This window comes from Condylura cristata, unplaced genomic scaffold (assembly GCF_000260355.1).
Source record: "Condylura cristata isolate star-nosed mole 26May11 unplaced genomic scaffold, ConCri1.0 scaffold00028, whole genome shotgun sequence".
Lineage (NCBI taxonomy): Eukaryota > Metazoa > Chordata > Mammalia > Eulipotyphla > Talpidae > Condylura > Condylura cristata.
The window spans coordinates 19,341,474-19,366,629 of NW_004567129.1; the positions used below are offsets into that span (position 1 = coordinate 19,341,474).

A 25,156-nucleotide genomic window follows, 5' to 3' on the forward strand; every position below is an offset into this window, starting at 1 on the left:
GTGTATCTGTTGTGTCAAGTACATGTTATGAATTGCGGGATAAGGAGCGTGGTTACATATTTCCACAGATGAGCAATAGGTGCGTGAATAGTGTGTGTGCAACTTGCACAATCATAATATCCAACAGGTACAGACAGCAGTGTCAAGAAGGAGAAGGGAAACTTGTCCCAAAGCCAGTCTGGCTTTCTTGGCCATGACCACAGGAGAGAGAGGCTAGTGGACAGAGCAGCAGGAATGAGGCAGGTGCCCTGAGCTGGGTGCAAATGCCATCACTTGCCCATCCCTTCTACCCTCGTGATCCCAGCCCAGCCTAGGTAGATGACCCGACTCTACGAAAATGCCAACCATGTTATTTTTCTCTTCATTCTCAGTCCTTATCAATGGAGTTGGTCAAAACAGACTCCACTTGGGAAACTTTTTGAAAAGCTGGAAAAAAGGAAAGAATTGAGCCCTTGAGGGTGTATGTATGTATGTGTGTATGTATGTCTGCACACCTGCCTGCCTGCACCTGGGGGCTGAATCCCCAGGGGAGCATCCAGATCAAACTTCCCATGAGTATGTCCATGAGAGGTCGTCGGCTTTTCCCCAAGATCTTCAAGAACATCAACATTTGTGCAGAGTAGTGAAGAGTGTGATTCCACCAATAAAGTGCAGCCAACTAGGACTGAAACATTTCAGTGGCCCGCTTCCCCGTGCCCCTGAATGAATCCAGTGTACTGAGTGGGGTGTGATGAGGGTGCAGAGTGCCCGTGTGATACGCTGGCTGCCTGGCTCGCGTCAGCCCCTCTGTGGCCAGATTCACTTTCGTATCTGAAGAAAATTTCCAGTCACAGCCCACTGCTGGTCTTCAGAGACATGCACACAGGTGAGGCCCTGGAACCAGGGACTCACATCTTCACTTACTACTCATTTGTTCAAAAGCTATTTAGATGCATCATTCACTTACCCAACTCGAGAGTGGGCAGGAGAACAACTACCCTTCTTACACCGTGGAACTTACAATTTTAACTTGTATATCTTGTATGTTCAGAAGAAGTGTGTAAGAAGCGATAAATAACAAAACGGTGCTTTGTTCTTTAGCTTAATTTACATTGCGAAAGGACAGTCCCTGCTTCCTTTTGAGTAACTTGTTTTGTTTCTTTCTGAGTTTCTTGGCCCCTGGGAGAACCTTCTATTATAGAGTAGCTCATTCACATTCCTAGGGCTGGTGCCACTTACATTCCTTACTATGCAGAGGTGCTAGTAGGCAGTGACTTCTTCTAGTACACTGGAGAAACTTTGCTTTGTGTGCATCTGTGCACATGTGTGTTTACATGTATCTACAAGTATATGAGCATCTGTGCACATACTTATTTTCTTCAAACTTGTTTGTGTATGTATGTGTGCATACCCTTCACTAACTTTGCAAACATGGAGGTTTGCAAATAAGTTGATTTCTTAGCTGTATGAAAGCTACCCAGATTTGACAAGATATTGGGGATACTGTCTCTGGCTTGGGTCATGGTCACACATTTTTGCTGTATTTCATTTTACTTGGGAAGCTTCATTGGTGGCCACACTATCTCATGTACTAGATAACACAGTAGCCTGGTAAAATGACGTAGTCCTCAATCTTTTTTTTTTTTTTTTTTGGAATCACTGGACTGCTTCCCTAAATGATTGCCCCGATTTCTGTCTGCTGGAAGCAGTTGAGCAGAGCTGTGGGAACAGTAGCAAAGAGGCCTCTTCCCTGTGCCCAAGACCTGACTTCCCTGCTCCGTGCCTTTGTGAATGAGGGTTATTTTATTGAAATCTTTCTGTGTCTCTGTTTCCTAGCCAAAAAGGAAAGGAAAGCTCAGTACCTGCTGTATTGGATTGTTATGAGGTTTAGTTATAGGAAAGAACTTAGCCCACGACCTGGGACACTGCAAGCTCTCAATATGTGTTCACTGCCTTCTGCCTGCTTGGTTTGTGTCTTCATAAAGACCCACATCCAGGAGGATTTGAGGGGGAAGGAGAGGAGCAGAAAACATTAGCATTTCATGTGGGTCACTGTACACATGGACTTCAATCTTCAAAGATATTAACTGCTTCACTTGGCATCTGAAGTATTTGGGAAATATCGACCACATCTTTGCAAATTCAGTATTTGCACAAACACATGGATTTACTGTCAGTCAGGAAGTACCTATAGGTTATCCAGCCTTTTCTTGTTAAAAGCCTGTCGTTCACATGATGATCATCTATTTTACTGATTTAGATATAACTTTACTAATACAAGTTTAGAAAGTATAGCAAACAGCTCACTGTTACTTTTATCAAGACTGGATACATTTGCACCTAGTGAGTGCAACATTATAGTCCCTTATCACATTGATAGAAAAGAAAACAGATGTTCAATATTTAAAACTTTAAAAAATACAGGTTTATAGTTATTCTTCATTTACTACTGTTCACCTATTTCTCCAATAAGCCAAACTCTTTAGAGGGTTAGCAGGCCAGACAAACATAGGTCTCATACAATATGATTTCTGTCCCCAAGAAGCTCAAAGCTTCTTAGGATGCATCAATGGAAGGGCAGGCAGCCGTGATAAGACAAAATGCTCTATGGGGAGAAACCAAGACGTTGCGTGGTTTACCAAGGGAATCTGGAAGCTCTGTGTCCACCCCAGGGAGTGATGGAAAGTTCCACCAAAGTTATAAGGAACAGGATGAGAGCTCAGACCAGGAAGCATATGAAGGGACAGGTGCCACAAGAGGAGTCCTTCCTGGACAGAAGTGAGGTGGGGACAGCCCCAAGAGACACACACCTACATCTCCTCACCTGATAGGGAACCATTTAGAGCTAACGCTGTCACATTTTTAATCCAAACATTGTCATCCTTTAAGCAGGTGATTTCCATCAAGACGGGTGTATCTGTTGTGTCATTGGCATTACTGTCAAGTGTTAAGATATTGATTCACATATAACAAAGGGACAAATAAGTCAGATAAAATCAATCACAGGCTAAATAAACATTGGTGGGGACATGTGTGACTTTCTACCCCACTGGCTGTTTCACCCAGTCCTTCTTCCTAAAATTTTACCAATCGACCAGATAGACAGCCCTGAAATTTCCCTGAAGCTTGGTGACTTGAATTCTCGTTTCCCTACCACCCCCTCCACTGCACCCCACTCCCAAAAGAAGTCTTAAAAAATAAACTTGCTGGCATTTTAGAGTAATATAAAATATACTTTCTAAGAGAAAGACTTTTTATTTTCACGCTAGGTTTTCTCAGGTTCTTTAATAACACAAATCGCCTCTGTGCATCTGTGACTTTTATAGTGGATGCACTTCAAGTATTTCCCCTTATTCTGTTGTTTTATTCCTTTTGTATTTGTTAGGTAAATCATCCTGGCAAGGCATGAAGGGGCCAGCCTTGGAGCAAAAGGGAAATCTAGATTGAAACCCCTGTTCTGCTGCTAATTAGCTTTGTTATCTTGGGCAAGTTATTTAACTTCTCTGAGGTTTCATTCCCTCCCCTTTGAGAGGAGGTAGGGGAGGGAATGACACACGCCTCTCCCAGAGCTGTTGGGAAGATTAATTATAAGCAAAACATGCACTTAGAAGCCCAACCGATATATCAGGGGGAAATAATAAGTGGCACATGAAACCCCGGCATCCAGGATGGCAATTGTTAACATGTTAAAGGGGAGAAAGCAAAACTACATCTTTGGGCAAGAAATAGGGATAAAATGGAGAGGAGCAGGAGGTTTGCTCATATGCTAGATGACTGTTTGTTTATTCATTTCCCAAAGATATTACAAAGACTGTGAATATTTATTTAGTTCTGCTCCCAATAGCCTTCTAATAGGGAATTATTTGGGTACAACGAAAGACATTTGTAAATGCGGCTGATAAGACTGGCATTGGACAAGGAGTGTTTTGTTGGACACAAGAATTCTATTGTCCCTGGCTTCAGTTGTCAAGTGCCCGGGGAACCCAGAATTTATGGTGTCAGCACAATGGGCCTTTCAGGGCCCAGCGAAAGAGCTGTGAGATCCCGCTCCCCGGCTTTTCAGGGCTTCTAATCTTTTTATCGGGCCCAGACAATGCCGGATTCAGCTGCTGCCTGAGCTTCTGACTGTCCATTGGCGGGCAGGTATTGTGCAGTAATTACCATGGTGACAATGGCCTCTCTCTCCGCCTGACCATCGGTGCTTCGGAAAACGGGAAGGTTGTCACTTTGTATTAGATGCCTCGAAAGGCATGGCTTACTTAGAAACACTACTAAAGAGACATAAAGCTAATCGTGTTAAGAGTTTGATTTAAAGGGCCACTATGTCAAATCCATTTGGAGCCCTGGCTCTCTTTATGGATGTTTTCTTGTAATTACAGTTGGATGTTGGGCGTCACCCCTGTACAGGCAGAGGGTAGCAGCCTTGGGCATTTTGCAGGCACTGTGGGCAGCTGGCAGACTTTCATACCCAGTGTCAGCAGAGTCCTGAGCTGAGCCCCAGGAACACTGAGGGATCCCCGGGACTGCTGTGAGACCCATATTTCTCTTCTGGGGAAAAAAATGGCATAGTCAATGCTTTTATATTAATATTAATTACATGTTATGTGATTGTATAGTAACTTATGCATGTGTGCTAATAATCAATTTTATGGAAATGCTTGTGCAAGTAGCTTGTACAGAGTAGGGCTCTGTGAATAGCAAATCTAAAATATAAGGTAAAACTAATTTTTTAATCATGCACAATTGAAAAAGCCCAATCTTTATCTGTTGATAATCACAGCTGCTGATTACCGAGGGTCTGCTTGGAGTAAGGAATTGCATTTGTTTTCACTGTTCTTCACAATCATCATACAAAAGAGTCATCATTATTGTCCCCATTTTATGGAGAGGACACTAAGACTCAAAGGTCTCGCTTGCATAGAGTCAAACTAGGCTGGAAAAGGCAAAGTCTTGATTTTAAGCCCTGTTCCCTCCCTCTGCTTCCCCCATTTTTTCTAACAACAACAACAACAAAGTCATAATCTACAAACCTATCTTATGAAACATGCTTTGACATATGGTTTTGGAACTGTGGCAATAACAGGAAAGAAAAATGCCTCATGGTGATGATTAATGGGTTTATTTATCCCTTCAGCAACATCAGGGACAAGCGATACCCTTAAAAGGCAGGGTCCCCTTGCTGCAGAATGCCCGACCCATGGCCCAAGAGGACAGACCCCTTAACTGCCTACAGAGCAGGAAAAACCCAGCAACATCAGCAATAGAAAGGAGGATACGTGGCTATTGGTTGATTTCTTTGCCCAAAAAGAATTTCCAGAACCCTGCACCTCACTTGATAAAGAGTCATTTATTTTTCATCATTGTTTTTGTGAGCTCTGGATCAAAACATCTGAAATTCCCTATTGTGGTATACTAAAAAGTAGAAATCACCTGTGGCCACATACCAGAGGGATAGGCATGATTTCCCCTGAGCGGTGGGTTTGCTGTGGCTTGACAGCTGGCAGGAAAACTAAAGGCTTGGTAGTGGGCCAGTCCCACTATGTTCCTCCCTGGGTCTGTGAACTAACCACCACTTAGCCTCAGTTTCTGCATCTGTAAAATGGAACCATCCCCATCTCCAACTCCCCCCCATGGCAACTCTTTCTCCTTTTAGCCCAAACCCCTTTACCCTTCCTGTAACTGCACTGTTCTCACGGTGAATGACGGGAATCCCACAGCCTGTGTTGACGGGATGAGTGGGAGGGGTCAACTGCGATCTAACCGACATGTCCTTTCAGACCTGAGCCCTTCCCTGCCCCAGCACTCTGCTGTAATGTCTGTGGTGCTTGTGCCATTTATTGATCCAGGCACACACCTGGCTTTCTTGGCTGAGCTCAGGTTCTAGAAGGGGACCATCCCTGGAGATGTAGAAGCCCAGGTATTTGATATGGAGCAGACCTTACAGGAAGGAGAGCATCACAAACTAGGGGTACAGGAGGGCTGGGACCCTGCACGGACAAAGCCATGTGTACACTCAGAATTCTGCAAACTAAATCCATCCCATCACACCCCCCCCCCATCCTTCCTTGGCTTGTCTCCTTGATTTTGGTTTGCTCGTCAAGTATATTCTCCGTTGCACTTCACACTCTTGGCTTCTTGGTATTCTCTTTCCTGATTTTTCTCTGTCTCTGAAATAATATTTGACATGTGGTGTCTGTGCCTCAAAGAGGCTCAGGGCTGTGGGTGGCTGGTCACGATGATGGGAGGTGCTGAGAGGGTGGGGGTGGTATCCTCAGGATGGCATGTGGGCCTGGGGCGTGAGGGGGACACCTCCTTAAAGTAGGTAGGGGTGGATGCAGAAATGCTAGGTTTTTTCTTTATGACTCAGGAGAGAATGCATGACTCCGGGTCTGGGTGAGTTATCAAGTATGGGGGAGAGGAGGGAACACGAGATTCCACCCAGTGAGCCAGTGTGGAAAGAGAAGGTCTCTGGCTTGACCTTCAGACCCAATAAACTATTCCACCACCACCACCACCACCCCCATCAACTCTTCTAAAAGCAGAAAATCAACTCAGATTTCTTAGGTTCATTTTTTTCCTCTTCTAAAAAATGTAGTCACTGACCAGTATGTCCACAGGACTCATTGCTTCCCTTTCTCGTGTTTGCGGTGACCAGAACTCACAGGCAATGTATCCATCTTTTGTTGTTTGTTTTTGGTTTTCCTTCTAAAGCTCTTCATTGTGCAGACAATTGGTGAAGCCATTTTTATAGGATATGTTTTTGTAGTGGGGTAACGGATCGAAGACAAAGTGGGAACTTGGTTAGTTCTTATGGATTTGAGAAATGCACTTTTAAAACCCCACTGGCCATTGCTCCTGCTTTATTATAACCTGGCTAGAGCCTGGAGCTGGGAGGCAGAAGGTACACAGGCTGCGGAGTCCACCAGGCTGATTCTAATCCAGCTTGGCCATTATTGGCTGCACACCTTGGACAGGAACCACCCTGCTTTGAGTTGTGTGTCGAAATAAGGCTCGTGGCCCTTCCTGGTGGCGCAGCAGGTTAAAGCACAGCACTAAGAAGCTAAAGCCACTTCCACATGAGTTCGATCCCCGCCTGCCCCGGAGGTGACCACATGGCGTGGCAGACCTCTCCTGACCCGCCCGCTGCTCCCCTCAGCAGTGTACTCAGTCTATCTGCCTGTTCTGCTCCCCGCTTTGTGTGTGGTGAATCCTCTCACCATCCCTGCACCTCTGGCCTGTACCCCAGTTCCATATGAATAAATAAATCTTAAAAAAGAAAGAAAAAGAAAGAAGGTACGTGATACCAGCCCTATTTCAACACAAAGATAATATTATATTGGGGTGGCCTGTGGTAGCTCTTTCATGTCCACATAGAGTACTCTAATGAGTTGTAGCAGAGTAACATGCCACCCCAAATTTAATTACTTCCGAAAATTGGTTACCTCTTATAGTTGAGTTGATGAAGTTCATAGAGGTTCTTACTTGGGGACCCTCATGCTGTATGGTCTAATGGCTGAACTCACTTGGAGGTTAGACTGGGTCCATTGTCCAAGTTGATATCTTCACTCACCATTTGGCACCTCAGCATGGATGCCTGGAACAGCTAGAGATAACTGGACACCTCTCTGGCCATGCAGCTGCTCTGCAGACCTAGCTAGTGAGAGTGTCCTCACATTATGGAGGTCTAGAGCATGCAGAGGGGAGGCTGATTTCTAGAGCAAACTTTCCAGGAACATTAAAGAGTCTATAGAGTTTCCTATGACTTGGCTTCTGAAGTCAGTTTCCCTTTTATCATGTCTCAGAAGTTATCCAGGGACAGCCCAGATTCATGTGGAGGAATATTGTCATGAATACCCAGGGGTATGGTTCATTTGGGGGACATTTTTAGAGACTGGCTACAATTTGGGACATGGTTGCACAGTAGAGTGCTCTCTCGTCAGTTATGTGTTACATGAATTCCCCTCTCTGGTTTTCTCTCCATGATGCACAGTGCACTTGGGAGTCACCCCACTGTTACTCTGGGCTTCGCATCCTGGGAAAGTTTTATTCTTTGAGCTGCAGTCACCACACTAGGGCTCTATGAGCAAAATTGAGTAGATTCACAATCCATCTTCATCCATTCACCAAGAAGGGTTTCACTTGTTGTTTTGGAGAAGCTATGAGGCAAGGAAAAATAGACTTGGAAAGCAATGAAGTGCAATAATTCAAGTCAAAGTAAGAAGCTGTGAAGTCCTTGATTCAGGCCGAGTTGATCCTAGAAGGTAGAAACTCTAGAGTTGAAGGGCATTCCAGAACTCCTTGAAGCTGTGCCAGCCACCTTTCTTGGTTCGGCGCCTCCGTTTTTTAAGCAAACAGCTGCTCAGACACTCCATATCCTTCTCTTCATTCATTCAACAGTTATACATGGAACAGCTGTTCTGGGCTAGGAAATGTGTTAGACACTTCGGGATATATGAAGATGAATCAGAGCAGAATCCAGCGCACACAGCCCCCACACAGAAAACCAGAGTGTGGTGTAGAACGGGGATGGGAGGAGGAATGCAGCCTCGAAGAATCACAGCTCTGTCAGCCCAGCACTCTGCTGGTGTAGGGATGACATCTCCTGACACCAGGGCTGCCACCCCTGCCCCTTCCTTGCCCTTGAGCCAGCCTCACTGCCTGGGCTGCACAGCACCAGCACCTCCTTCAGAAGGAAGGTACTTGCCCTGGACTTGGAGGGCAGGTAGGTTCCATCAGGAGCTGGCTCTAAAATGGTGTGTCTCCTAGCCTGGGCTTGCTGTCGGCGTCTGAACACATGTCTCTGACTGTCAAGGCACGGTGTAGGGAGTGGGGTGAACTCCCGCCTTTATCTTCCTGAGCAAGTACCCAAGGTCTCCTGGAGTGTCCCTCACGCTAACGACAAGGGTTCAGAATCACCCAGTTGTGGTCATTGCCTCATACCTCCCTCTGCAGCTGGGCAATTGTCAGACAACAGAAGTCTGTCTTGTGCAGCTGTGTATTCCAGGGTCTGGTGGCATGGACTTCGCCCGTCTCCTCAAGGTTACTCATGACCCTTTCACTTCTTGCAGAAATCACTGTATTTTCGACTCAGCGGCCCATGACGCTCATTCCTGCTGCTGTGTGTTGAGTGACCAATCCGATGGGTGGAGTGTGTTACAGGAACTGGCAGCAAGTGTCCAATGGGTGAGGAAGGTAAGATGGAGCAGCGCTCCCCAGTGATTCACATGTTGCTGTAGATGTGGTAGTGGGAGTTACATCTACGAGGTCCGTCCCTCAGACCTGTCTTGAATTGAAGCCATCACCAGGACTGAAGTCGGATCTGAGAGGGAGGGAAAGAGCTGCTGTCCTGGGCTTTGAGGACTGTGATTATTCATTGCTGTAGCTGGTTCTCTTCATTGGACACCTGTTAGATGATAGTACAGGTTTGATAACTTGTTTATCTGTTTGCATATTTGGACTTTTTTGGATTCTTTTTGTTGACTACAGAAAATCCAGAGATGAAAGAAGGAACTGAGGGGAACGGTAAATCTTTAGCAAGGTTTCTGTTGAACCGACTGACAAAAATGACGACCGAGTGGCCTTCCCCTCTTTTCTTCTCTTGAAGAGATTTTTTTTCTTTAAATGAATAATCGGACTCATATCTTATAAGGAAGAATGAGTACAAGGAGGCTGAACCTTTTGGACCTCACACACATAGAGCCCTAGATCATAAGCCAATAGACTGATTTCTCCTCCCAGTTCCAGCTCTGCTACTTGCTGCCTGTGCCCTGAGGTTAATGAGCTGTTCACTGGCCCTAATGTGGTTGGAACTAGGGAGTTGTACAGTTTTTAAGTTATAAGACTCTAATAATCCATTTACCTCCCTGTGTTCAGTGATACTGTTAAGGGGAAGGATGTCCTAAAAGAACTCTGCAGAGCTTGGTGGACTCCACCCCCTACTCCAGCTTTCTGGATTCCACCCCTACTCCAGTGATTGGAAACTACAACTCCCAGCAGTACCAGGGAGAGAACTGTGAGGACCCAAGGGCGGAGCTAAGCAGTCATGCTGGGACTTTGGGGGATAAATAGAGAGCGGTTTTCCAACTGACACTCTGGAGAGGTAACAGTTCTCTCTCTCTGGAGCAACTGCTCTCAGATGGTTTGACTCAGGGCTAGCAGTGTTAGTTTGGGACTAGAGCTCCAAGTTAGCAGAGCTGGTAAGATATTCACTTACTTTGCATCCCTCTCTCTTTCCCCAGGTTGTTTCCTTTTCCTTTCCCCCTTTTTTAAATAACCCATTACCCTTTGAGTGTGTGTCTGCAGAAAATTACATTTTGAGCACTCAGGTGAGGCCCCACAGACAGGCAGCCCAAGTTCACTCTGGGCTACCTTGTAACAATACCTGGAGCTATTCTTTCAGGACATCCAAATAGCTAAATAGAAATTTAAGAGTTAATTCTATCAGCATACCCTCCCATACTTTAGGCTTCTAGAACTCTCTATCCAAGTATCCATGACTTAGTTCCATGTGGATGTCTAGCAGATACCAGTCATGTTTTTCTTATTTTATGTTTTTTAAAATATTTATTTAATTATGAATATAAGAACTGGGGTACAGGCCAGAGGCATGGGGGGGATGTGACCAGAGATAGAGTGGGGAGCAGAACAGCAGATATACTGAAATACACTGCTGAGGGGAGCAGCAGGTGAGACAGAAGGGGTCTGCTGCACCATGTGGGTCACCTCCCTGACCAGGGATCGAATTTGTGGTGCAGTGACCACCAGAGAGAGCCAAAATTTTCTTCTTTAGACCTCTTCTTTGTCCATGTGCCACTTGGTAGCAAGAACACCAAAATTCACCCAGACCAAAAACATGGCCGCCACAGCCTCTCAATCCATTACCTCCAATGGCGATTTCATACTGATGTCCTATTGATTCTTAATTGATCCCTCTTGATTCTACCCTCTTGATTATCCTTAAAATATTTTTATTTCTCTGTCTCCCCACTGCTACCATCTAAAGGCAAGTCAAATCCTGTCTCCCAGGTTACTGCAGTAACCACAAGCAGCCCTTTCTGCCTGAGGACAGCTAGTCAACATGACCAGCATGACCATGTTCCGTCCATGACCAACAATGTCCCTCTGTTCCAATATGTTATGTTAGCTCTGCACTGAATCCTTTCCATGACAAGGATCTGAGCCCTGTGAAAGATTCAGGATCCCTGAGTGATGGAGACACCACTTTGAGGCCCATCTCAGCCCCTCTCTCCACCTCCAGCTTCATTATACACATACCCACTCTCTCATGTACCATAGGGCACAACCGTCTCTCTAGAGCCCAACATCTCTGCACAAGCTAAGGTTTATTCATTCTATATCTTAGTTTCGACCTCATAGTCTCTAAGCATTTCTTTCTGATCCCCTACGGCAGAGCTGATGTGTGTTCTAGACAACATTTTAATAGCCAGAGATTGCATCATTTACTTGGATTTACACATAGGTTATACTTGTCTCTTTCAGGCAGGCTATATTTGGGATCACTATGTTCCCAGTTATAAGCACAGTATCTGGTCCGAAAATAGGTTCAATTTAAACATGTATTACAAATAGGATTAGAACACATTTTGAACAGGTGAGGAACAAGGATTTATGTTACCAGAGAGAAAAGTCAGAATAATGGCAGCTAACAGCTACTGAATACTTACTCTGTGCTAGGCATACAGGGTCTTAAAAGCTATCATTTCCTCTCTCAATTCTTTCAAAAACCTAATGTGGTCAGTACCGTTAACAGTCAAGATTTTTTTTAATCAGAAAATACAAGAAGATAAATAATTTGCCTGTAGCATCATCCCAGGATTTTTATGCTTAGAGATGTTCACCTTTGAGAAGTCTGATTTTAGCTTGAGCTTCTGTTTTTTACAGCTCCTCATTTGCCTTCCTCCAAATAAATCTATTACATTATGAACAAAATCCTCCCCCCGCCAAAAAAAAAAAACCAACAAACACTCCAAAACCCCTAACATCCCTCCCTATAAGACCAGAAACTTCCTTTGCAGTCCACACAAGCTTTTGCTACTTAGATGGTTTATCCTGTAACTGGGACCCATACATATTTAGTAATTCTTCAGGTTTATTGTACTCATATTTTAACATGGGAGCCTAATTATAATTTAATTCATCCACGCTAAGGGTCAGTGTTTGTTATGAAAATAAACCAAGGAACAAATTGTCTTACGTGGAAGCAGGGAGGCACTTCCCAGAAAATGCACCAATATGACTTGGAAATTGAGTGACCAACTTCTGCCTTAACATATGCTGCACTCATTTGCTCTGAAGACAAAAATTATCCCTCCTGTGGAAACCTCTATGAATGATGATCATCTCATTTCTGCCAAGCCAAATGGGTCTCTTCATTTCATGGGTCCTTTGAATTCTTCAATAGGACATGCAACTGACATTTCCTATTTGTCTAGATAATAGGGTCAGTTAGAATGAGGTATCAGTGAAGCAGAGTCAAACTTAAATAGAAAGTACTTGAATCTAATTTCTAGGAAATTGAGTATAATTTTTTTTCCACTTAGAAATTAAGAACAGCTTATTTTTATAGAGTTCTGCATAGCTTTTATTCCAAGGAGAGAGGTAAACTAATCTAATGCTTGCAGCACCCTTAGAAAGCCCATAGCATGGTGCTTATGGAATGGCCTCCCCTTATATTAAACTATTTTCTTGTGGCCCTCCCTGGTGGCGCGGCGGGTTAAAGCACAGCACTAAGAAGCTAACGCCACTTCTGCATGAGTTCGATCCCCGCCTGCCCTCGGCAGACCTCTCCTGACCCACCCGCTACTCCCCTCAGCAGTGTACTTCTCAGTCGGCCTGTTCTGCTCCCCACTCTGTCTCTGGTGAATCCTGTCACCCTCCACTTCTCTGGCCTGTACCCCAGTTCTATATGAATAAATAAATCTTTAAAAAAAATATTTTCTTGTGTGTAGAACTGAGGTGTAGGCCAGAGGTGTATGTGTTTGGAGAGAGGGGTGAGAGTACTCACCAGAGACAGATTGGATTGGGGGACAGAACAAGCAGATCTACTGAAAAACACTGCTGAGGGGAGCAGCGGGTGGGAGAGGTCTCCTGCGCCGTGTGGGTCAGCTCCTGGGCCGGGGATGGAACTCAGTGATAATGCTGAGACTAACTCCTAGACCACCTGGGAGTTGCTAAAATTGCCTTTTGATCTTTTGGAACAAGAATCTTGTTTTACAGAGAGGAATTCTGTACCTGGAGGGAGGAAAGGACTTATTCATGAGCCTCTCTGTGATTTTAGAGGAACAAAATAAATCTCACCAACTACTTTGGCTCAAGGCTCATATTCTTGATCCCCAACCAGTGCCCGGTGCCAACATTTCTTAGGCAGACACCTATGAAGTGCCATGCACACTGGCAGAGAAGAAAGGGCACTTTCCCTTTCTTCAAGGACTTTACAGTCAAGTAGCTAGTTCTATATAAGGCCCTCAGAGTCTGAGTGGGAAGGAAAGAGAGGTGGGGGTTGGTAAGAGAGATAAAACTTTCAACAAATGCTAGTGAAGCAGTTCAGTGGGTCTCACCGGGTCGGCTGACCTCAGGGGAATGCATTTGAACTTCCTTTTCTACATACCTGCTTTAGGCACCTCCTCAGAGCTGGGGAGGAATTACCTGGATAGCTACAGAATCTGGCTTCTCAGTCTGCCACCTCCCTGGGCTCTTAAGAGGATGCTGAAACACAGATCAGAATGTCTGAAAGTGAAAGTATTTGCTCTGATGTTCATAGAAAGTATAGACATACTGAGACCCTCCTGTGTGATAATCAGCAGGGGCACCTGGTCACGGGTCACCCAATTATCTATCATTTGCATAAATCAATCCCATAATGCCATGGAGAGGGGGCTCAGCTCACCTGTGCTAGAGTATCCACCAGGCTCCTCTTTGTCCCTGACAGTTTGAAATGTTGGCAGTCTGCCTCCAACCCTGTGTGCCTGCTGGGTCTGTCTGTGAATACACATTTCCTATTTTGGGATGTAGGCCACTGTGGAGAAAGAGGCCAAGGATCTGTCTGTAGCTAGTGTCACTAAAATCATAAACACTCAGTTCACTTGCTGACGACTCTGTGGCCATCAGTGTGTATGGAGTAACCGTCAGCACTGCCATCAACTAGCAACACAGCAAACTACACCGGGCAATGCCAATATCCTGCCTTTGCCCCAATCAAAACGAAGGGAAAATCTGCAACCCGGCGTGTCATTCTTTGACCTTGCTTTATTTAACTGTGTCTGAACAAAACGCAGAGACCACTCCTGAGGTAATGAGAGTGGCCCTTCTCTGAGCATGCCCATGGAACGTAGCCACTTGCGTGCGTTCACGATCCAATTTGCCACCACCAGAGCTTCGATTGGTTTGTGCCTGGCTTTTACAGATGAGGACACTGGAGTTCAGGGAGGTTAATGAATTTGCTGAGGGCTACATGACTAACAGTGGGTATAGAGCTGGACTTCCACGCCTCAGCACTGTCTTTTCCAATTCTTTTGCATCTTGCCTTCCACTGTTTTTTGTTTTTTGTTTTTTTTTAAAGATTTAACTTATTTATGCATACAAGAGCAGGAATGCACCAGAGACAGAGTGGGGAGCAGAATAGGCAAATCTACTGAAGTACACTGCTGAGGTGAGCAGCGGGTGAGACAGGAGAGGTCTGTGCCATGTGGGTCAGCTCCCTGGCCGGGGATGGAACTGTGCTGTTGTAGCTTGGGGTAGCTTGATAATGCTGACATTTTAACCCCTTGTACTACCTAGAGGGAACCCTGGTGGCCTTCCAGTATTAACCAAATCAGTGTGTGGTGGTGTGGCCATCATCTGAATTTCTAAAGAGTTATAAAACAATCCTGTTTCTGGCTAGTGCAGCAGTATGCAGCTGAACATGTGCACTGAAGAAGAAACAGATGGGTATGGGTAGAGGAAAAAAGAACCATGGATATGTTCAGGAATCATATCTTGAGGGTCCTTCCAATTGTAGGACTTGGACGAGGTACTGGCGTTACAATGACCCAGGCATGTATCAGTACTACTATGAGGCCAATGTCATACCTTCTAAAAGCACCTTTCTCTATGAAGGGTCCAGGCCATCAGACAAATAACCAGGGCAGAGTTCCACCTAGGCAGTTCCAGCAGTTTATAGGAGCACAGAGGATTGACTGTGATAGAGGAATCAGGGAAGGCTTCAGGGAGGAGGCGACCTTTGGCTTTAGACTTTTCATATGAATAGGAAGATCAGGAAGGATTTTCCAGAAACAGGTAAAAGTACAGAAGTCCTTGATTCAGCTTTTTCCCTGACTTTTTCCTTATTTCCATTTTTACTTATCTTTAAATAGATAAAATAGCTAATTAGATGAAGACAATTTGAAATTCAGGAGGTAGAAAAAGCTCTATAGAGAACTAAGTCTCAATCCCTACTTTCTAGTCCCTCAATTTACTCCCCTGGAAGCAAATAGTAGTTTTGATTTTCCACATGGCAATTTAGAGAGATTCTGGGCAGTCCCAACCACACACATCCACAAACCTGCTTTCTTCATATTTGCCTATGTAGGTGATTTTCAGCCCTGAACACTAAGGTGCTCATTTGGTCTACATCTAGATTTTAAAAAAAGAAAAAAATGTTTTCCCCCTTTGTTTTACTTGTTGTTTTTACTTGTTGATCCTAATTTTTTATTTCAACACATTTCAAACTTACAGAAAAATCACAGACTTCTTTGAAACCCTTCATCTAGAACCACGGACCTTTTTAGAAATCATTTGCCCATGTTCTATACAACAATTACATAACTTGGATCTCCAGCTGAGGGACAGCATAGATGTCAGTTACCTAGACCTGTGCGCTGCCTCTTCATAACGAGGTCACCCAGCTGAACCTGAAGCTCTCAGGGCCAGTCTCTTTAGATGGCATGAACAGAAAATGCACCCCAACATAGCGATGGCAGGAAGGGCACCTCTGTGGGTCACTTTATTCCCACATTGTGCTCATCTTTGGAAAGGACTTGGCCCTGTCTCATCCTGTGCTTACTCAGCAAGGGGTGAGAATTCTGGGCAGGTGAACTTGCTCTGTACCTGCCTTCCAGACCCCGTGGCCCCGGATGGGAACAGAAGGTCCTGTTGAAATCTAATCACTTCATTTCCGACAACCATCCATTTAGATAGTGAGTCTCTTCTGTGCTTCTGTCAGAATCGACAGGGACCTCAAAGGTGAGTGTAGGGTTCCCTCCCTTTAAAGATCAAAGCCCCTAAGCACGACTTAAGTTACCATGCACTTCCTCCATGCATGACACAGGTGGGGCTTGGAATACCATGGGAGGCAGGAAGTAACCCAAGAAGGCAGTGTGATATGGTTTTGCAGCCAAATGCCCTGGGCCCCAGAGATTTGTCGTTAGGCATTCATTCATTCATTCAACAGATGATTGCAGAAAGCCTCTGTGACACTCTTCCATGCTTTCTGGTAAAGCATGGGCGTGTTCTTTGCAGGCAGGCATTCAATACCTCTGGGGTGCTGAACTTAGCTGTATTTCAGCAGCAGAAATCAGGTGAAGTTGTGAATAATGGGAGAGAGTCTTCAAGGAATGATTTTCCTGCTGCTCATTTATTCATTCATTCAACACAACACACCTGTTTATTGAAGCCTGTACCACACATGCTTTGTGATATATCCACACATGCATCTGTGAAGAAGATCGTGTTCTTAGGAACAGCAGTTTGCATCTTCAGAATACAGCTACCACAGAGCAGTATCTCTGGAGCCCCTCTTAGTCTTCCTGGAGCCTCAAGTTGGGCCTATCCAGAAGAGTCAGCTGCTTCCCAAGCATTTCGGGACAAAATCAGGCCCAAGCCTTCAACCCTTTCTGGCCCCATGTGATTGCAAAGCCAAATTCTCCATTTCCCCCAGAGGCTACTAAACCGTATTACCCTGTGCCCTGTGGAGGACTCAAGGCGAGTCCTCAAATCGCTCAAGGCGATTTGAGAGAGCAGAGAAGTAAGGTAACAAGTCCCACTAAAATCTGCCACCAATTAGTGGTGTCTGCTGAGGATCTCGAAGCCTGCAGCCAGACACCTGGCAGATGCCTCCATTTGGAAGCTTTAGAAAAACCATGGTGGGTCCACTGAGTTCATCTTTCCAACAGGCTCTGAATTTCAGAATCTAAGCACCGTCAGAAACACCGTTAGTTGCCATAGAAACTCGTCTTACGTTGTTTTTATTTATTATTTTTTTTTTTTTTAAAGAAGGTGATTTTAAAAACTTGGCCATAATTTGCAAGGGCTAGTGAGAAGGAACCTCTCGAAGTGAATGCCTGGCAAGTTTCCTGAAGTTCCTGCTTTCTGTCCTTAACAGATACTGTTAAGGACTCAACATCCCCATGCTCTACTCAAAATTTTCACTGAGAAATGGACTGAGGAGAGTGTCAGCCATGGTCCCTAAACAGTTTACACCACGTGCTGGACAAAGACAGGAAGAGCCTTGGTCGCTCATGTAGGTTCACTCTTGTTTAGGGCTTCAGCTGGACCCCACGATGGCACAAGTCGCCTGTGCTTGCGTGGACACAGCCAGGGTAGCTGCCGCATGGGTCCTGGGCAGCTCGATGACCACACCCCATCCTGGCCCCTCTCCACCCCGGTTGCTTGTATCTAAAACCCTAGTTTCAGAAGCTTGCGGTCCCTTGCAGATGCAGAACAGGAACCTTCCCCTGGCTTCTAACACTGACATGATCCAGCCACACTTTACACCTTCCTCAAGCACCCTAGATTCCCATTCCAGCTCCCATTTGCTCTGCAGCCAGATCATACTGCCCATAATCTCTGGACACTAGGATGCTTCCCTCAATTCTCTATGTAAGTTTTCCTTTCTGTTCCCTTTTGTGTGGACACTCGAAGAAGGGGTTCCCTCTCCTCCAGATGGGGTTCCCTGAGCTCATGAGTGAGTATGTCACTGCTCTCCCCTGGAATCCTGCTTCCTGAGGGCTCATGGGGTGTCAGTACACCTTCCAGGGCCCCTGAGAAACTGCTTGCAGGTGTCCCCCCTTTTCCATAACAACATTAACTATAGATGAAGACTGCTTTGGTACAAAGATGAGCATAATCTTCTGTCTTCAAAGGTCAGTGTTCCTTTTGACTTAAAAGAAATTACAATAGTGAGTCCTAAAAGCACGGTGGTGCCCTGTGCTGTGCGGGAGTCGTCGCGTGGACGTGCCCTTGTGACCTCAGTGCCATTTACTGGTCTACGAGCCTGCAAGATCCTGTGTCTACTTGGATGTGCAGTGCTGTGCCTGGCACAGGGTGGGGCATGCGTGCCCACTCCCAGACAGGCCTTCACGGATGGGGGCTTGTGTCCATCCACCTGGGCCTTTCCCGCCGCTGACCACTGTGGCAGAGGCTCCTGCTAAGCTAACACTTACTGTTCCAAGTTCATTTTCAAAAGACACCACATCCTCCCTTCCCACTGCCCTGCACAGAGCTTCTGAGTGCATTACCCACTGGGCTCCCTTGAGCTGGGTATTGTCCATCTCACTCCCTGCTAAAGGAAACCAAAGCCCAGAGCGATTAAGCGGAATCTAGAAAACAGAATTGTCTCCTGCCCAGGCACACATGAACTTCATGGCCCAGCATGCTGCCAGTTCTTTTGTTTCTCCCGAAACCAGTGCTCAGAGCTACCAGTGTAAAGCAGGGTGCTCCGTTTACCTGGAACTCGTTGGGATGCATCACAAAGCAGTAGATTGCAGTGTAGGCAGGATCATTTCAAGCTGGAACACTGCTCACGCTACCCACTTCCCACCTCACCGGGTGACTGGTCATCCAGCTACTGGGAATGCCTCAGCAGATCACCTTTAACTCGGCACTGCAAGGCTTGCCTCGCTGCTGTCCCCCTGAGCCAAGGTCATGCCCCAGGTAACAATCCAGAAACGTCTGGCCATCTCAGCTGCCCTTGGGGTCATTCTGTAGATCCAGCCTTCACCCAGAGGACCATGCAGCGTGGTCTGAGGCTGCTGTTGATCTCCATCCCACCTCACCTTTCTGTGTCACCCTGCCCCCTTCCCGTCGCTCCTGTGGGTGGTCTCCAGGGCACCACTAATAAACCCCCCTATGCAAAAATGCATATCAGAGTTGGCTTCCCCAAGAACCCAACCTGACACAAACACTTGACTATTTTGCAATAAGCCTCTTGTGTCTGTGCACGAATAAGCAGATCCATTCGCTCCATCATTGCTTCCAGTGAATGCAAAGGCATTGTGTGGCTAGCATGGTGCTGGGGACCCCGGAACGGGGGGAACCGACAGAGAAGACCTCTGCCTCTACTCTGAAGACAGATCTTAGTCCTGTTTCTGCACTCAGATTGTGCCTCTTCTCCCAGTGCTTTCTGGCTGCCTGTGAACTGAGGTGGTGAGTAAGAGAAGTCTCTCACTGAGCCCTGCCAAGTTCTCTGCAGTGTAAATGCTGCTTCCGTTGTGGGGCAGCTTCAACTCGCTCTACTTGGCCTTCTCAGAAGCCAAAGAGGAGGGTTTGGACTGGAAGAGAAGGGGAAGGAGCGGACTGGCTGTCCGGAACAGATGCTCAGAAGAAGGACCGCAGGGCACCGGGGAAGGCCAGTGGAGACCAAGGGCAGACCAGAATTCAAACTGAAAAGACCAGATTTGACTCCATCTGAAGCTGCCGGGAGAAAGGGTTTGGAGAGTGATACGGGGGTTATTTTTGCCAATGCCCCAAGCCTTTATTTATAATAAGTTAATGGTATCCCATGGCAAACAGACTAAAACCCAGACCCCAGCTGACTCCAGGGGACTCCATACGGTCACTTCCCAGCTCTCTGCCGCCCTCACCCAGACCATTCAGCCACACTGGAGACAGTGGTCCTGAACCCCTTCTAGCCTTCAGGGGTGGCTTTCTGTTCTGTCCCCCGGGATCTCCTATATGTGTCTTCTTCTCCCACCTGACAGGATGATCCCGACCTCTCAACCTCTCGAGGCATTTATCACCCACCTCCCCATGAGTCAACGTTTCATCAATCTGTCTAACCTTCACAGCTCCTCACACTTTGTGAATATCGAGTCTACTTTTTAAAGATTATTTTATTTATTTATGGATACATGAACTGGCATATAGGCCAGAGGTGTGGGGTGGGGGTGTGTGAGAGGATTCTGCAGAGACAGAGTGGGGAGCAGAACAGGCACATTGACTGAAATACACTACTAAGTGAGCAGTGCGAAAACAGGAGAGGTCTGCTGCGCCATGTGGGTCACCTCCCTGGCCGGGGATTGAACTCAGGCTGCAGTGGCTGGTGATAGCTTGACAGCACTGAGACTTGAACCCCTGTGCCACCAGAGAGACTTTTTCATTAGCTGTTACCCCCATGCAAGTCAGCCTACTGAGGTTCAGAGACAATCTGTCTTGCCGCTCCGTGTATAGCACATCCACACTGGCCATAGCTCAGAAGTATCACTTGATTCAAAGAATAAGCCCATATCTAATTCTGGAGCACTTCTCTTACGGGTTGAAGGGAATGGGGTGGTAGGTTGGGGAGCCTGCTTTAGAGAATGCACGGGCCGAGGGCTGGGGGGCAGGCCTCTCTACACTGTTGCATTGAACAGCATCTTCAGATCTGTCTCTCTTCCTCCTGGGCCCTCATTCAGGTTTGAGTGGCATCAGTTCCCAGCGCAATCCACTCTCGGGATGCCTGCAGCTGCATAATGGCTTCCGGCATGTGCATCTGTGCATTAACACGGGCCTTTCGGGCCTGCTCCGGCTTGCCTGACCCATCTCCTGCCAGGAGAGAATGTGCATCTGTAACACTCTGGAAAATTGGGGCTGACGTGTAGCTTGGTACCCAAAGTGGTTTCGCTCAAGCAAACAGAGCATAATAGCCCTGCACTTAAATGCTTGAGCAGGTAGCCATCGGAGGAACGTTCCAATAATCCATGTTTATAAAGCCCGTTAGTATGAATTTTTGAAATAGCACTTACTCCACTTTATTCTTGACAAATGTTGTTTGTGGCCATTGAGATATTTTATTTCAATTATGTACCAGTGTCGGGGGGCGGGGGGTGTGGAGAAGATTTCTGACAATAGCTAGGCATAAAACCATTTTTATTGTGCTTCTATCACTATTCTCATTGCTAAACTCGACCGGGCAGTTCATTAGGATGAAAAATTAACAGCACATGCTGTTTGGGGAGAGCAGTCGTGGGACCTGACAGCGTGGGGAAGCATCTGCATTCAGAGAAGCAGACAGATGACAGACTTGGCCTTCAGGGGAAGTGGCCGAGGCCGCTCAACCAGAAGTTCAGTTTACCGGTATCAACCTGTGTCTAGCCCTGAGCTGAGGTGCTGGGGGAAAGGAAACCCAGGAAGAAGAGCCCTGGCCTCTGAGAGCATATGCATTGGGGAAGTCTCGGGAGATCACCGCTGCGAGCCTGGGGCTGACAGCTAGTGCCAGACACATTGGTCCTGACTGTAAGTTTAGAAGCAATTCAGTGTGGACTTGAAGACTCTTAGAGTTTGAAGAGGAGCAGGATTAGTAAACTGTGTTCTAATTATAGTAGTGGCTATGATTTTGCTTTTAGGGGTGATGAAAATGTTCTGGAATTTGTAGTGATTGACACACAATTTTGCAATTCTGCCAAAAACACAGCACATTTTCAGAAGTGGGCTTTCTTTTCTTTTCTTTCTTTCTTTTTTTTTTTCTGATAGCTAGAAAGAAAGCTAGTATTTCCTAATCACAAAGTCTGTACAGCAATATGGTCAGCAATATGGTAATAATTGCACTAGATCTTCAGTGAATTGGGCTTAGTTGGGATAGCAAACGGTGTGAGGCTGACTAGCATGGATCTGAAACAATGCATCTACCCATTTCACAGATGAGAAAGTGAAGAATCAAAGTGGTGTGTGTTTTGCTCAAGGAGCCACAGAGCTGCTAACTAGTGGAGCTCGGGATGTGATTTAACAGCTCTTTTTTTTTTTTTTCTGGCTTCGATGACAATTGACAACGATTTACCTCTGCAAAGTGCCCTCCCTCTTTTTTTCTCGTCTGTTCTTACAGAAACCCTGCGGGAGTGCTTAGGAGGGCTGTGAGGTAGGGCTGTCTTAGGAGAAAAGGTGGGCAGAGAGGAAGGAGAACAGGTCTGCCTTTCCAGGCTGCAAAAGAACCCTACATTATCTGTTCCAGCATTCCAGACATTCCCTCCTCCATCAGGACTGTTCTCCCTGTGGGCTTTCATAGGTCCCCACTTCCTCAGGGCAAGTGGAGCAAGAAGAATTTCTAACCATAGAGATGTGGGATCCGGAGATGTTTAGAAACAAGGTTTGGAATCAGGTGTTCTGTGCACTAGATAGCCGTAAAGGCTGCCTTCTTCTCTTCTGTAGGAGAACCAGATACACCTTTCTATTGTCAACCACATGGCTATATTAAAGCCACTTAAATCATTATCTACCCTGTGGTTAATAAGAGAGCTTTTGATGTCATTCTCGGGTTACTGGAGTAAATACCGGGTCAGGCTCACCCTGCTGGACAGGACGGAAGTCTGACACAGGGATTGTAAATACTGCTGCATTTCATTTATTTTCATGGGGACATATTCTCCCCTCGCAGACAATGCAGTAACAGCATCCTGGGAACCAGCCTGTGGTGGGACCAGGATGCATTAACCTAAGCAGCGAGATCAAAACAAAAGCTCTGTTTGCCATCTCCTGCCAGAGCCTGAGTCCTGGCAGTCCCCACTGTTTGGCTGTATTCAGGGAGCGTAAATAAAATGAAATCTTCCCGGAGTAAAAGGTAACTGGGATTCATGAAATGGACGTCTGCCTCAAGCAGCAGGTCTTCTCTTGCTCCATTTCATTCCAGTTTTGTTAGCTCTAACGAAGCTAAAACACGATTTAAAAAAAAAAAAAAAGGATGCTTCCTGAAATATATACTGGAATTGGAGAATTTGCTTTTTTCCTCTCAAAGAAGGGCTGGGACTTGCAGCCTGACTCAGGAGTAGAAATTTCTGGGTTCTAATCGTGTTTCTGCCTCAAGGCGGGAAAAGTGACTCCCTGTGCTTCTCCATGCTTATTTGTCAAATGTGATCAACAGTGGGGTGATTAGTATAATCACCTGATAATCAGCGTCTACTCCATAGGGATTTTGTGATACCTGGAGGAGGCACTGCCTCTAATGCACTTAAGTACCCTGCTCACTCCATAGAAGGGACTCCCTGCACAGGACTTGGGCAGGGGGCAAGCAGGACAGCTCAAAATAGCAGGTGTTTCCAGATATGGGGCTCCGTGAACAGGATCACAGTGATTGATGGGGTGCAGGTCACAGCCAGGTCTTTACTGCTGCACCAGCAGTCTGACTAGGGGGTCTGGCTTCCTCTCCTGCTGGCCTGCGTATGAGCTGTGAGGGTGGCCACGGCCACAGCCTCCCTGGGTGCTGTGGGCCCGCACTGGTTACCAGGGGCAGAATGTTCTTTTTTTTTTTTTTTGCAGAAGGGTGGTGCATATGGAATGTCCCCACAGAATAGAGAACACACCAAAAGCATGGTGAGGCAGGAGCGGTGTTCTAGAAAAGGTCAGCTGATGTGGGCAGGGATTTCTGTTCTTATTCTTTAAATATATTTTGTAAAGATTTATTTATTTATGCATATAGAACTGGGGTGCAGGCCAGAGGTACAGGGGCGGTGACAGAGACAGAGTGGGAGCGGAACAGGCAGATGGACAAAGTACACTGCTGAGGGGAGTAGCGGGTGGGTCAGGAGAAGTCTGCTGGCCATGTGGGTGAGCTCCCTGGTTGTGTATTTAACTCACACCCCAGTGGCTATAGACAGCCTCATAGTGCTGAGACTTAACCCCTTGTGCCATCTAGAGGCCCTGTTTTGATTTTTAACTGTGTGTCTTTGAACAGAACTATTCCTCCCATGAGCTCATGGGTTTTTCTATTTTGATTAGTTTTGTTTTTAGTGGAGCAGGAAACAGTCACATTTTTGACTGCCTCCAAAAAGGAAGGAAAGCCTTCCATTTTTAAAGTTGTGAAATTGTACTCTTCTCTTTCTCCAGAGAGATTTAGCCCAGTGCAGAAGAGCCGGAGCCCTGGGGAAGTGTCCAGCTTCCTGGGGACGCCAGCCAAGTAATTAAACTCTTGAGACTTCAACTTTCTCTTCTGTTAAATGGGTTAGTTTCCTATCACTGATTCAGCTACCACTGACCTTGTCATTTGAAACACCTTCATTATATTACAGTTTCTGAGCTTAAAAGTCCAAAATGGGTCTGATGGGTAAAAAACAACCTGTTGATAGGGCTGTGTTCCTTATCAGGGATCTACCAGAGTCCACTTTCTTAGCTCTATCATATTCTAGGGATCTCCTGCATTTCCTTGGTTTGTGGCTGCTGCTTATATTGTCAAAGCTTGTCACTCCTCCATCTTCTCTTTCTGTCTCTGAGTCTCCTCCTCTTTCTGTTAGAATTCTTGTAGTTAAACTGGCCTGGATAAAACTCATTATTCTGCCCAACTCAAAGCCCTTATTTCACCACATCAGCAAAGTTCCTTTTGTCCTTAAAGTTCTCACATCCACAGGTTCTGGGAATCAGTGTCTGGGCATTTCTGGCAGGGGAGGGAGATGTACTTACTTGTAGAACTTTTTCAAGGATGACATGAAAGCATGCATTTAAAATATCTAGCCCCGGGCGCTCCCTGGTGACACAAAGGGTTAAGTCTAAGCACGATGAAGCAATAGCAGCCACTGCAACATGAGTTCGATCCCCAGACAGGGAGCTGACCCATGTGGCACAGCAGACCTCTCCTGTCCTACTCACTGCTCCCCTCGGTAGTGTATTTCAGTTGATCTGCCTGTTCTGCTCCCCACTGTGACTCTGGTGAATCCTCTCACACATACACACCTGCACCTCTGGCCTGCACCCCAGTTCTTGTATAATAAATGAAAACAAATCTTTAAAAATAATAAAATATCTAGCCCAATTCACAATACATAGGGATAACTCTATCGTAAATATCCAACCCCCTCTCCAGAGTTATTGATGATGATATTTGCTCACATGGACGGATTCCTCAGCTCTTCCCTCAGAGGGAGCAGTGTCCCTGTTTAGCATCTACTCATCTTAACCCTGGAAGGAAACTGATCTGCAAAGATAGATTTGTCTGAGCCATCTG

The 25,156-nt window shown here is 46.1% G+C and overlaps 1 protein-coding gene across 1 annotated transcript in view; it reads left to right on the forward strand.

Moving 5' to 3' along the window:
• CDH11 (cadherin 11, type 2, OB-cadherin (osteoblast)) overlaps positions 1-25,156 on the forward strand; it is a 117,227-nt gene that overhangs the window by 8,850 nt on the left and 83,221 nt on the right. The window contains exon 2 of the mRNA XM_004690503.2: positions 9,048-9,171. The gene's annotated coding sequence lies outside the window, so the exon portion shown is untranslated. The remainder of the gene's footprint in view (positions 1-9,047; positions 9,172-25,156) is intronic.